Source organism: Bombus huntii, chromosome 11 (assembly GCF_024542735.1).
Source record: "Bombus huntii isolate Logan2020A chromosome 11, iyBomHunt1.1, whole genome shotgun sequence".
Taxonomy (NCBI): Eukaryota; Metazoa; Arthropoda; class Insecta; order Hymenoptera; family Apidae; genus Bombus; species Bombus huntii.
Genome location: NC_066248.1, coordinates 8,661,611 through 8,674,878, shown reverse-complemented (window position 1 = coordinate 8,674,878; position 13,268 = coordinate 8,661,611). Strand labels below are relative to the sequence as shown.

The 13,268-nt window shown below is 44.9% G+C and overlaps 1 protein-coding gene across 8 annotated transcripts in view; it reads left to right on the top strand.

Annotated features, from left to right (window-relative positions):
* Positions 1-7,349: 7,349 nt before the first annotated feature.
* Positions 7,350-13,268, top strand: part of LOC126871324 (DNA N6-methyl adenine demethylase-like) — a 146,128-nt gene continuing 140,209 nt past the window's right edge. Inside the window, exons 1-2 of one of the 8 annotated variants that reach the window (XM_050629975.1) lie at positions 7,434-7,493; positions 7,825-8,740. The gene's annotated coding sequence lies outside the window, so the exon portion shown is untranslated. The other 7 variants (XM_050629978.1, XM_050629980.1, XM_050629977.1 and 4 more) reach the window with 7 other exon arrangements.

Here is a 13,268-nt window from a genome sequence, read left to right as displayed (position 1 = left end):
TTTTAGTTATTTTGCCTGGTGGTTTAATTCATTCGTTCGAATGAATTTAACTACGAATGAACTTTCAATGTCATGAGTTCAATGAACTCCTGTGAAAGTTCAACGATCCCTCCTTCTTTATGATTTTTCGTTCATATGGTAGAAGTTTACTTTCAGGTAAATGGGTTTATCCGGAAAAAGTTCGTTTAATCAAGCACTAACTGCAACTACTTGTTCGATAGTAAGGTAGAGAAAGATAACTCGATGTACGAAGGTGTGGAAGCGAAGACGGACATCAATCGAAGATGGAACAATGCACAGAAGTTGTCTCGCGACCAGACGGGCTGCATGTGCCCCGTAGGCTACGGGCACGGCAGATGTTTCCGTTGAACGATGAGCCGGCCTAAGTATGAGAAAATATTGATCCTGATACTACAGACCGGTGGCATTAATTGTAACCTGAAATGCGACGACGCCAGATTCGAATCGTTCTTTATAGACCTCGAATGTACAAACGCCCCGTCATTCGTGAGAAAAGAATAAAAACTTCGGTATTATACAGCAACTTTAGTATTATACTTTTAATAGTATACGATCGAGATCAAGCGATCGAAACGAAATTTCCGTTAGATTATAGACAAAAAAAAAAAAAAAAAAAAGAAAAATGCAACAATTGGCAGAAAAATATGTCGGTGTTTAAGGTTCCCTATAAAAATATATTAATAGAAATTGAGTTTGTTATCGGAGAAAGACGAGTTGATACGTCCCCAAATTTTCAACCTCTGAACATAATAATTTCTTTATCTGTGGATTTTCTATTTTATTACATGTCAGTTTATATCGTATTTACATATGTGAGAACTAAAATCCACCTAATTAGAATACATTTTTCTTCCCTAACTTGTAATCGTATAACTAATTACTAGACTGCGAATTTGATAATACAGATTCATATTTTTCAGAATACATTTAAAACAAAGTAGAACCTCGGAAGATTGTTCTACCCAGAAAATATCATATGAAGCACTTTACTTTAGATATTTTTCAAATTTGTTCATATTACGTGTATTTTCTAAGATCTTATACTTTCAAATTTCCTACGAGACTGTAAAAACCTGCGGTCTACTAATTACGTGATCGAATGAGAAGTTAATTATCATGGGACGATAATTTTTCCACCAGAATATGACTCTGCCTTCACAGGAAAATTCATTAATTAGAATATTCACTCGGCCGATCTTCCATCGTTCCGAACTGAACCCGCAAGTTAATCAGGTGTGCACAATAGCAACATTCTTCGTTAATCCGTCGGAACAACATCGAGTGCAGGCACCTTGCGTCAAGGGGTGAAGAAAGAGGGTGTCGTGACCGGTGAAAAGTCACTGAATTCGTCGACGGAATGCCCCTGATGCGAGGGTGCAGGGGTTAGCTTTAGGTGTACGCCCGAAACGGGGGTCCCGTCGGCACCCGGATAGCTAGCGCGTGCCCTCTTCACTCAAGTAGCCTGCCTCTCTGAATTACCACGGTGCCCTATCGGAAAGGGGTTAAATGCTCTTTTCTTCCAGTAGCGAGCCGTTGACCACCCTTTGCGGTGAAAAATCAACCGAGGGTTAGGTGAAACGACCGCGACCGTCGTCGGCCTCGCGGTTATCTGGCTCTTGTCATTCGGCTCGTGTCGATGAGCCTGCTATCCGACGAGTTTGCCGTTCGGTTTGATACCCTTGCTCCGTTATGTTTGCATCGGCAAATCGATTAGTCTCTACGAGGAGCCTCGTTTGATTGTAACTGGACTATGGATTTTCACGCATCTATAGAAAATTTAAAAAATGCATGGAATGCATGTAATATGCAAAGATATGTAAAATAACCAAAGTAGAAAATTTATTATCATATACGCGTCGTCTTGTATTTGTCTCCTTTATCGATATCGATGTACGCGCACATGATTTGTTTTCTGAAAAAATTATGATATTTTCTAGCACCAAAGTCGGGAAACCGACGTTATTCGACTGATTGATCCGCGCTTATGTACATCGTATACTGACTGATTACACGCGTACTTGATAAATTTAATCGATTATGAATCGATGTTAAATTAAATGAAACATCAGCATCAGGAAGGCTCGTTACATCCATACGATTTAATTCAATGATCGCGTAAACGGGATACAAATTGAAAAGGAATTCGAGAACGGTTCACACGGGCCGGTGATGCAGGCAGAATACGCATAACACAAGGAAAGTTGCCACTTTTGTCCTCGGAGTTCGCTATCGTTTGGCTTTTCCCAAAAAGCGTCTATACGTCGTGGTCCAGGTGAGCATCCCCAACGTAACGAGAACTCGACAGGGCCAGTCGTAAAGGGAAAGGACTACAGGGTAGGGAGGCGATTTTTCATGTCTCGATGCCACGGAATACCGACAATAAACGCGTGTCACGATCTTGCAGCTGCTTTTGCCACTGTATTTGTGCTGTACACATGGTACACGGGGCGATGAACATGTATCGCAATATCCAAAGGAGCAACCTCGAGTGCGAGAATTAAAAATCGAGGAGATTGCCTGAATTTCCACAACAGGGCTGCACCTTTTATAGAAACTTTGAACTTGGGAATTTCGATACCTTCTTGCAGAGGATTTACAGTGGCTATAAGAAGTATTGGCACATCATTGTATGTATTATTTATATTATAATATACATTGCGTTTACATTAATAACTTGATAATTAATAATTAGATTACTAATATATAAAATTCCATATTATTTAATGTAATTATCTATTTAATCACTTCTTAGTGAAATGTAAGATCTGATGAAAAAAGATTCAAAGGTATGTGCCAATACATCTTGTAACCACTGTAACACTGCTTTACTCAATAACAGAAACTTTGATGGAGACACTTCAATGAACATATTTGCAAACGGTATGCAACTAGATGACAAACAACCGACAAATTATTCACGAGTAGCACCTGGTCACATAGGAACGTGGACGAAGCTTTCGGGACGAAAAGTGAAATCTTCGTATTAGATTGTCCATAGGTCAATATACGTTCGATAAAGTCGATATCAATAGCTATCGACGAAAGGAAGCAAACTACAACGCACTGGTGATTCTGCCGCTTTCTAACTTATTAAATGATACTCGATCTTAATGAAGTTTGCGATGAGCTCAGCAGCTGCTACTTCACGATTCGTTCGGATCGATATTGGAAAGAATCCAGGGGATAGATAAGATCGGTCTGTCGATTTTCGTCGTACGGCGAATATCGGACTAGTCGAAGCTAAATATCAGGTGGACGTTCGAAACCGAATCTCGCGTCAGGGTTTCTCTCTGTGTATTGTTATCTTTTTAAACATTTAAAGCGCGCATCAATCTACCTGTCATCTCCTAACACAAGAGCCTACGAAACAAATATTTAAATACCCTCTTACGTGTGCTCTTACGCACGTAACAGCAAAAAGTAGAAGAAAACAGGCTATTCTTTCTTCAATGTGAAAGAAAAATCCGCAAGTCCGATTATCAGTTTGTCCCAAGCGAATACGCAAGAGAAACATTTACCTCCGGTGTTTTCCACGTACAGTAGCACTTACGGGAAACAAAAACGAATACCGTTTCTTTGAAGCGGAGTTTCTTCGTCGTAAAGCACAGCATCGAAGAGACAGAAGCTCTTTTTCCCGTACAAAGGAACGCTTTTAAGATGAGTCGTGCATTTATCATGCGTTAAAAGTTCCATCCCTCTTCTGTCTTTTATTTTTTCTGGCTCGTTCACTCGTCGATTCATTCGGCACGATTGAGAGTCACTGATCGGATGCAACACACAATGCCTCGTAGACCATTGTAGGTACAACGGAACGTCCCCACCTACCTGGTCTCGATAAACTGATTTATTTCGACATCATTGTATCGGACCAAAGTCGCATCTGTGCCGGCGAATTTCGTAGCCGAGCGAAGTCCATGATTCCCAGTGCCATTGCCGAAACCTCCGCACACTTCGATGAAATATACACCGTTCGTTCTGACCTTTCACATCCTTCTTTCTACCTCTTCCGCCTTATTTCATCTTTTTGTCTTTTCGGCTTCTTTTATCACGATATCGTCGATCAAGTATACCGGCTGGATTCAAAGCCGTTTTTCTATGGGTATATAAATAACTGTGGAAACGTTATGTTGTTTTCGTGGAGTCGATGTTATGTAGAAACTCGATATCTTGTCATAGAATTTTGCGAACATATGTAAGTACTCTGTACTGCAAGAACAAGAGGATAGGTAGATATTAGCAAATATAGGTTCGATATTATCATATCCTGAGATTACGGTTTCGTTTGAAATTTTAATGTATAGCGTATGATTAACGTTAGTTTCATCAATAGCCACAGAAATAGTTCTTACAGTACGATCTATTATAATTCAGACGATTATGATTACTAAATTGAGAATTTTTATGAAATCATGGAAAATTCAAAGACGCAAGAATACTCAAGAGTCCATAGAATATGCAAAAATCTATAAAATATTCAAAGTACAATACCCTTTACACTATTTAATAGATAAAGCATTTTTCTACTTAAGCTTCATTTTGCAAAACACACAGATAACCTTCTCGTTGGTTCTGAGGTCGCAAATCTATGTATTTGCAAACTTAATAAAAGAACTGTTTCGTGCTTATTAGAAAAATGAAATATCGGAGCCAAAAATTATTATCCAAAATATGATAATGAAATGGTAAACATATTCGATACTTGCTACGATATAATACATGTTCCCATTTACGATGTAACGCTGGCGTTAACAGTAACGTGCTGCCTGAGAATCGGAAGATCCTCACGGGACCCACCGACAGCAGAAGGATGCATCTCCTGTCAGTTTGTAGAAGCCATCGCGTCGTCGACCCTTTCAAGAAGAATACGCATTAATTTATATCTGCATACGCCGAGCATTATTATGTTAATCATGCGGGGTGCCAGCGTCATTTACTTTGAACAGACATTTTGCGTCCTATGCATGAAGTACTCTCGATTAACTGCGTTCCATCATTTACCACGAAGGACATTCTCGCATGGGAAAATCGTCAGAAATAATCTTCGATTGGAAGCGCTTTAACGTTAAGGGCTAAACGATTTTTCCTTGTTTGTGGTGGCTTTTAAAAGAATTCTATGGAGTTGACGATGTTCAACCCTTTCGAGTTTCGACAATTCAGCATTACCTCAATTTGAAGGGGAATTAAATGCGTCATGATTGCTGTTACACGACGCATCTATCAAACCAAGATTGAAAACCTTCAAGTAGAAAGAGGGAGGAAAATATTGTGGAAGAAGAATGGATTTTAATATTATGGTGGATTTATGTAATTTATGAAATTTCTGTGCTGGATCGATTGGTAGGACTTTTCGTATTGAGAACGGTTCGAGGACTTCTTCCGTTTAGATTGACAGTATCCATCAGGAAACTCAGTCATAGCGACCCCATCGACAGAATTTGTATATATCGGAAAAAAAAACAACCTCAGGCGCGATGTAGACCCTTTTCCGGTACAGTGTACTCGTTCAAACACAATATAAATAGAATTTTTATGGAAAGTATGGCAAACTAAAACGAAACGTATAGATATAGCGCCCGATTGATTTCTCAATGTTTCATTAAAAGGTTCAATAACATCCTGGCCTCGATAACATTTGCGACTTTTCTGTCTGAATCCATAGGCGAAGTACGTCGAGTACTTTGTAAAAAGGATCGCGTTTAACCAGCACAGGCTATACGTTAGAATCAAACGACGTCTCTATCAACTAGCACGTTTAAAAATCCTTGAATGTACCCGCACCCATCACGAGTCACAAGGGTATTTGTTAAAAAAAAAGTCGGCCCGTATGCGCAGCCTGTACCACGCCGACACCTTGGACAAATATCTAACTGCACCATAACGAACAGCGAATACCCTCATGAACTGCTTAACACGGTCATCCCATCTAAGAATTCTTCCAAACTCGAAAACAAACGGAGAAGATTCTCTACACTCGTGAATCGTTATTTTGTCTTAGTCTTCTCGGAAATAATTTCGCTATCGATGTACTTGCCGTGGAATTAGACTTCCATTTGCGAGGCTACCGACTTTCTTTTCTGGGACTCGTAAAAAATGCTCGTAAAACGTGGTCTCGCTATCCCGGAACTTGCTCCGGCCAATCCCAGCGGCGGTATACAACATTTCTCCTCTGTTTCCCCTTCTAGTCGCTAACGATTTATTTCGACGTGCCTCTCCGATTCGATATCAACGACTTTTCGGTCCTACAGCCGAGCTACAACCCTTCTCCTTCAGGGCTCGATTTTCCTCGTCGCACTCGACCCGAAAATTACCAAGATAAAGGAGGTGTCGCGCGTTCGACACGTGATAAACGCCCCGTGTCCTTTTCGTCTGCTTTGTGGTTGGGCATTCGTTCCGAAATTTGGGTTACCAAATCCCGATTAACCCTTCGCACGGCTGTCCTCAGTGTGACCTGCTCGACCGTAAGGAACGGACACTGTGTTGTTGTCCCCTGTGAAGAAGTTGATGTTGTTTGGATAAACTGGAAATGACCGTATAATGTTAGAAATGTAGTAACGCGGTGGAATAATAATTTTTTTTTCAATAACGTCAGAAAATAAAATATAATACCGATTTTTTTACTTTAAAAGGTATCATCCCTTCGTTCGTAATTTATGTATATTACAAATAATTTATAATTTTCTTTTTTTATGTCACAATTTTACAGATTGAATAACACCATAGATATGAGAAGGAAACATAATGTACAGGCGAAATTCGATCGGTTCGAAAAAATGTTTCATCAGACGGGAAAAATTTTCTCAGGATTTCCCAACGGTGGGAGAAAATCGTTGGTTAATCAGGAGCAATTCGAGGAGTAGCGAAGAATGTAACTAGAAGAGCGCGGAGGAAAAGGAGGAAACAGAAGAAGGCGAAAGCTTGGCTTTGGGTCGAAGCAGGCTCGCAGCATCCCCTTGTTGCTTAGGCATCGCACGAGGGGTTGCAGCCCGGTCTATCGCGCTTGCGCGTGCTTCTATCTCCCCGCCACTCCCGTTGATCACCCCCCACTCCAGAAACGCATCGAAATCTTTCGTGCTCCGTCTTGTATTCGGTCAACTAACTCACTCTCGTTTCCCTCTCTCTTATTCTGGCTCGCTCTCTTTTTCTTTCTCCGTTACCGTCTCGTTTGCTTTTTCTCGCGTATACAACAGCAGCAAAGAGAATAGGAGAGGGAGAATAAGAGACGCGGTGCACGAACGTACGCTCGAGTTCCCCTTTCCCTTTTCCCTTTCCCTTCCCACCGATGGTCCTGGGTATATCCTGGGTTCCCGCCATGACGAACGGGATGACACCCGAGAATAGCCGAACAGGCCCGAATCGCGACCGACGGCCGAAACGCGGGCAGCTGCGACTCCGGACGGACAAAGAATACTCTTGGAGCATACAGTCACCGCGCGGCGAGCACACTCACCACGGGGCAGTCCGCCGAACCAAAGGTATAGTGTTTTGATACGTCGTCCAAGAGTAGCCGGCCGACGTTGTGCCTCGTAAATGTGTGTTGTGTGTTTCTGGGTATTATTCGGCCAGGATTACACAGAGTGTGCACGTAGTATGAAGCGTCGAACGCGAACGTGTACGAACGAGGGAGCGCGAGAGGAAACGAAAGAAAGCACGAACGAGTGAGACAGAAAGAGAGAGAGAGAGAGAGAGGGAGGGAAAGAGAGTGAGAAAGGGAGGAACGTGCGAGGTGTGCGTGCGTGGTTGTATGTGCGTATGCGAGCGTGCGTGAGTAGGAGCAGGAATATTAAAAGACGACGCCGGCTCTAGGTGACTTCTCGATCGACGCGCGACGATTCGTATGACTGGAGTGGAATAGGAACGAAAAAGAACGGTGTTACTATTGTTGCGGTTAAATAAACGGAGAAGTTTCTTCTTTGAATGGCTCTCGTAAAAACACGTGTATGTTCCGCTCGTGGTTCATCGTTTCGATCGTTTAGTGTGTTGATAAAACAAGGAACAACAAAGTGATCGGGAAGTATATGTATACGTACGGTGATACGAGACGGAGAAACAGTGGGGAAAAGGAGCAAAATTTCGTGATAAAAGCAAATCGAAGGGACAGGATAGGGACACGGGTAGCAGGAAGAACGAGGACGGCAGAGACAGTGTTAAACGGTTTCCGCGACCAGAGTTCCTACGTCTTGTCGTGTCGATATTATCGGTGATTGTGGATGAACGTTGGTTTTTGGCGCCTCCGATATCGATCGCAGCGCCGACCGATCGAAGAAAAATTTGGAATGTAACGCCGGTAGGGCATTAGAACGGCAACGGTAGTGGCTGTAGTGGGTCCGCCGCGGCTACGACAGCGACAACGGCAAAGGCAACGACGGCGACAGGGCGACCGGACGGGTGGAGTGTGCAGCAAGAGGGAGAGAGCACGGAGGATCACTCTCGCTTTCGTTCGGCTCTCCCTCTTTATCTTTCCTTCTCTCCTCTGTCCCTCTCTCCCTCCCTCTCTTTCTGCTTCTCTCCTTTCTCCCTTGCTCGCGCAGCGGCTGCTGCTGCTACTCGTCGACTAGTAGGAGAACGGAGAGAGAAAGAGAACACAAGAAAGAGAGCGAGAGAGCGCCGGAGGAAGAGAATCGTCGCGCGGAAGACAGAGCTAGAGCGTGTGCCGGCCGAGCAACAAAGAGAGAAATACCTCGTCCAGCCGAAGAAACCGAAGAGAAGGAGAAGGAGAAGGGTAAGTGCGCGAGCTAAGCTAACGTTTCCGTGGATCTATCGATGCGCCCGATACCAATCCGTTTCGGTGGGAACGATGTGTTTCGATGTGTTTAGTTATTCATCCTGTATCGTTGTGTCTTTCTCGTTGTCGTTCGTTGTGCTATTGTTGACATTGGGAACCTGTTCCCATTGAACGTACACGCCACCGAGGACACACCAAGTGTCCGCAAACGACACGGATCAACGAAAGCGAACCGTGTCCCGATGTAAATCCCCTTTTCCCTTGCGAACGATCATACGGAAGTTCTCACCCGCGACACGTTTCCGTCGTCGTGGTCTTTTTGCTAAGTCCGCCGATCATCACCACCGCCATCAGTATCGGCACCACCTCTACCACAATCTCACAATCTCACCACCACCACCATCACCATCGCCACCGCCACCACCACCACCATCGCCACCACCACCTCTACCTCTACCACCATCACCATCGGCACCACCACCACCACCACCACCGTCGCAACCGCCACCACCACCACCAGACCACTACCACCGCTGCCACCACTACCATTGCCGTCAACGCCTCCTGCTAGCCGGCGGCGATGCACGGTAGTGTCCTCGAGCACGGCGTGCACGCATCGTGCTGTGAATGTTTCACGAGTCTCGCGCGGTGCGTCAGGCAAAAACACGTTGTGTCGTCGTCAGACGGGTGACGGGCCAAAGTGCATCCCTTCGAGATTCCCGGTGTTTTCGAGGCTCGGCTCCGACGGTTCGTCGCGTAGTGTATGGGAAACAGGTTCTTAAACACCATTCTCTTCCATATAAACCCGCGTGCATCACGACCTATACCGTACACGTAAAGTTACATAGAGAAAGAAAGAGTGAGAGAGAGAGAGATCCTTTTATTTTGTTTTTCGCCTCGATTGCGCGTGAACCTAGCCTAGCCTGACTGGGAACAAACGCCGCTTTGGTAAACAGCATTATCGACTACACACGGAGTGCTGTTCGTCGATTGTGTAGAGTTTGGTGCCGGCTCGCCTGGTGTGGTGAAGAAAACGGGAGAAAACAAGAAACAGATACATGATTGATTTTCTAACGTTCGAATCCTGCAGTCACTGCTCGCGTGTTCCTTGGTATACTTATATAGTGCTTGTATATGTAACTGTATGTAACGTGTGTTTCAAGATTTTGTCTATGCGATAAACCGCGTGGTGCGGCACACACGGTTCGTCGAAATTTCGATCGTGATCCCGTGTCAAAAATTTTCATCGGCAACGGCCGTTATCGGGCTCCAGCAGTGGTATCGGAAGTGGGATATTGTGTGGCAACGGCTTGAGTACACCACGAGGATCAAGCACGAACAATTTGACCCTGATCTATAGACGTGTGTATCGTACAGAGAAAAACGCAGCCCGGTAATAACGTGCAATTTGTAGTTTATGCGATAATAATCGACGCGTACACACGCGATCGACTTCGGGATCGTTAAGGGTCGTTTTAACGGCCACGTCGAATCATAGTCCTCGTGCTAGACAGGGAAAAGATCAATTTCCATCGGACAACCTTTCATTTCCATCTATCGTAAACGGTCCAAATAGTAACATATCCGCTTCTTTCTCAATCTTTCTGTAACAACGCGTGGATCTAAAAAAACGATCGGTCGAAATCGAAAATTAACGGGCGCGTTCTTAACGACAGGAATGCAAAGTAATCCGAAGGAGAAGCTCTCTCTGTTTCGCCGTCGCGAATGCGATCAATTCCCCTTTCTCTCTCGCTCTATTCCTATCTCCTTCCTTTTTTCCTCCGGTTCCCTTTCCTGTGGGTGTTCCTCCTTTTTTGTGTTGGCGAGCCGCGCGCTACGGCCGCGGATAGGGAGGTGGGGGTGGCGGCGGCGGCGACGGCGGAGAAGGTGGTAGGAGGGGGCGAATTTCGGCCTACTCGCTTCACGGAACGGTGGAACGGATCGGAACGGACAAGGAACTAACGTCGTGGACCGCGAGAACAACGGGCGCCAAGAGATTTAAGGGCACGCACAGTATCCCTTTTACCTGTTCCATGTTACTTTTTTCATCCTTTTCCTTCTGTCTTTCTCCTTTCTTCTTCCTCGGCGATTTTTCTTCTGCTTTCTTGCCCCCTTTCGCGCCGGCACTGTTCGAAAGGGTTGCGAATGAACTTGGCCGCGAATAGACCGCGATGAAGTCGGACGCGCGAGTACAGAATAGGTAGAGTCGCGAGGTAAAAGTCGATGTGCGGTCGTTCGAAAAGCGATCAGTTGTTTTCCGCGTATGAAATAGAGAATACTTTCGTCGTGTACTTTTCTTTTCTTTGCTCCAATAAATGTATTATTAGCCGAGGCGTTAATACTAGAATCACTATGAGACTTGGGCAATCCATCAGGTAGGAAAGGAAAGAAATTTCGCAAGAAGGTATTCTGTATAATTTAAATCCTTTAAATATTTATCGATATCAACGACTTGTTGTCATTTTTGCAACTTTTATAGTCGTTGCCACGTGTGGCTGTTTTCCAAAACGAGGACTTTTTTTTATCAGTTATTTATCATATATAGCATATATTTTGACATTGATGCCATGCATAGAGAAACATAGTTTCAGTACCTTCAGCATAGTTTTTATCAGTTAATTTTGTACTCGTAATCGTTTTTTGATCGTGAATCTTATTTACGGACGATCTGCATGAACCGTTCGATAGTTGCTCTCGCGCCTAAATTCAGACTGTTCCGCAACAAATTCGCGGAGATAACAAGTCGACCGGACCGTACGCTCGTTGTACATTGTGGTTTGCGTGCCGGGACAGTTACGCGTACTATGCGTGAAATTTTCATATTATCGCGTGTTTTAGACCCATTCGTAACCGTCGCAACCATCATAACCGGTCTTCAGTGACTACGCGTTCCGTGATCTAGCTCGATCGAACGAGGTAAAAAGAACGAAAGTAAACCAACGGAAAAGGCGAAGCAGTTGCATGAAGTATCGAACGACGTTGATAAAGAAACGAAATACATATGCATATGCGGTGCTCACAGCAGTATAGACGCGAAGCGAACACCTGTCCAACGTAGAAACAGGTATCGATGGCGAAACGTTGTTTTCGAAGGATCGCCGATCGGCCCAGAACGGAGCGTATACGTTATAGTTTCTTGTTCCTTTTTCTCCCTTTCGTAGTACGCCCTTTTTCGAAGCCCGCTCTTTGCGTGGGCTGTCGGACGTCGTTGTGCGCATTAATCCGTGGTTTAGCGAACCAATTTAAATATCAGCGGCGCGCTCGACGCAATTTTATATCATTTCCGATATCATGTGCTTGTGTGGGTGGGTTTAACAGTGTGCCCGCCCCCCTTACCCCCACCACTCTTCTCTACCTAGTCGGACCGTTACGCACCTCTTTACACGAGAATGCCACTGCTGTCGTTTTTCAAACATATACGTAACGTCTTCAACAACGTCCTCAGCATAGGCATTACATACAGCCGTTCTTAATACCTCGTGTCCCTCTAGCGTTCTTTTCTATTTCGTTTCGCCCCGGTTCTTACCCGTTCTACCGTTTCGCTCCGTATGTACGCTCGGTGTACGCCGGTGTACCGCATGTTACGTCGTCACGACGTACGTTTGCGGTACATATCGTGAAAGTGCACGAGCGCATGCGCACTCCCTGTGCTCTTACTCGCGCACGTGCGTGCATGTGCAGTGTGCATACGTATCGCGCGGCCGTGGTCTGCGTGGACGTTCGTGCACGGTACAACACCAGCTGTGGTCCGTTTTACGACGGCCAAACCAACGTGCATACGGCGAATACACGCGCGTGTTACGCGTACGTGTTCCAGCACACAGAGCCGCGCGCACTCGCGCGAATCAATGCGCACTCGAGCGCGTTCGTCCGCCGTCGAACACCGTACGCAGTGCCGTAAAAGCGTCGCTTGACCAATGCCCGTCCCCGCGTCCCGTCCGAGCGATTTCGACGCCGGTGCACGCCAGCAACAAGTGACCCGGTCGTTCCTGGGAACAACGTCCACGTCTATGATCGTTTTGCCGCGTTTTTACTCCATTTTCTCTTTCTCTTGATCGATTTCTAGCCTTTTTATCGAACGTGTAACTCGCGACAAAGAAAGTGACACCCAGGGATTTAGAGAACTGAAAAATGGGTGGCTTAGGGTAAACGGGTCGGTCGGGAGGAAAAAGTTGAAATCGGATCCAGGGTGGAACGTTTCTGTTGTCGGCGAATCGATAATCGTGGTACTTACGTACGAATGTTGAGCTACGGTGTGCTTCGTACAACGAATGCACTGGCATCGAAGAGAGGTTATCAATGGCGTAGTATGCGAGGCCGTAGCTTTCAGCGGATGAATAAGTTATATATTCTTCGACGATGCTAGTAATCGCCGCTACAAAAACAGTATTGTTATGACTTGAGTAAGTGGATGACGTCAGTTATCACGGCTTCTTTCTTCGCTATTTATTGCTACTTAATACGGGAGTAAATACCGTTTCATGATACCTTCAGCTGCGACTTTTCTTCCGACAATCGCTGGTTC